This window comes from Anopheles moucheti (assembly GCF_943734755.1).
Source record: "Anopheles moucheti chromosome X unlocalized genomic scaffold, idAnoMoucSN_F20_07 X_unloc_73, whole genome shotgun sequence".
Classification (NCBI taxonomy): domain Eukaryota; kingdom Metazoa; phylum Arthropoda; class Insecta; order Diptera; family Culicidae; genus Anopheles; species Anopheles moucheti.
The window spans coordinates 1,718-2,500 of record NW_026453585.1 but is presented as its reverse complement, the minus strand read 5'-3'; positions in this window follow the sequence as shown (position 1 = coordinate 2,500).

The following is a 783-nucleotide window of genomic DNA, read 5'->3' as shown; positions in this document are numbered from 1 at the left end:
GAGACCTCACTAAATAATCCATCGGTAGTAGCGACGGGCGGTGTGTACAAAGGGCAGGGACGTAATCAGCGCTAGCTAATGACTAGCACTTACTAGAAATTCCAGGTTCATGGGGACCGTTGCAGTCCCCAATCCCAACTAAATGAGCATTTGGGTGATTTCCCGTTCCTCTCGGAATGGGGGCGCCAATTGGCGAGAACACGCTGCTGCTCACATTGTAGCACGCGTGCAGCCCAGAACATCTAAGGGCATCACGGACCTGTTATCGCTCATTCTCACCTTGCTAAACACAAGTTGTCCCGCTAAGCAGGGCAAACGTGGCCGACGACCGCCCGTGAAGGGGCCGCCGGCCTTGACGTCAGGTGCGCCCGGAGGTGCACTGCTGACAGCGTTCTAGTTAGCTTGTTTGAGTCGCGTTCGTTATCGGAATTAACCAGACAAATCATTCCACGAACTAAGAACGGCCATGCACCACTACCCTTAAATTTGAGAAAGAGCTCTCAATCTGTCTTACCTCGATAAGTTCGGACCTGGTAAATTTTCCCGTGTTGAGTCAAATTAAGCCGCAAGCTCCACTTCGTTTTTTTTTTTTTTTGTTAACACTCAAGGGATTTATTTGTACAAAAGCTTAAAATTAAACTTATATCTATCCCTTGTCTCCCCCTCCTGGACCCGTTCCCTAGCGGGGCTTGGGACCAGGAGTATTAAGCGCACGTGGCATCGCCTTTATTAATTCCATTAATCGTATGGGTCTCCCATCGCATTCGATAATGCCGTTCCTCT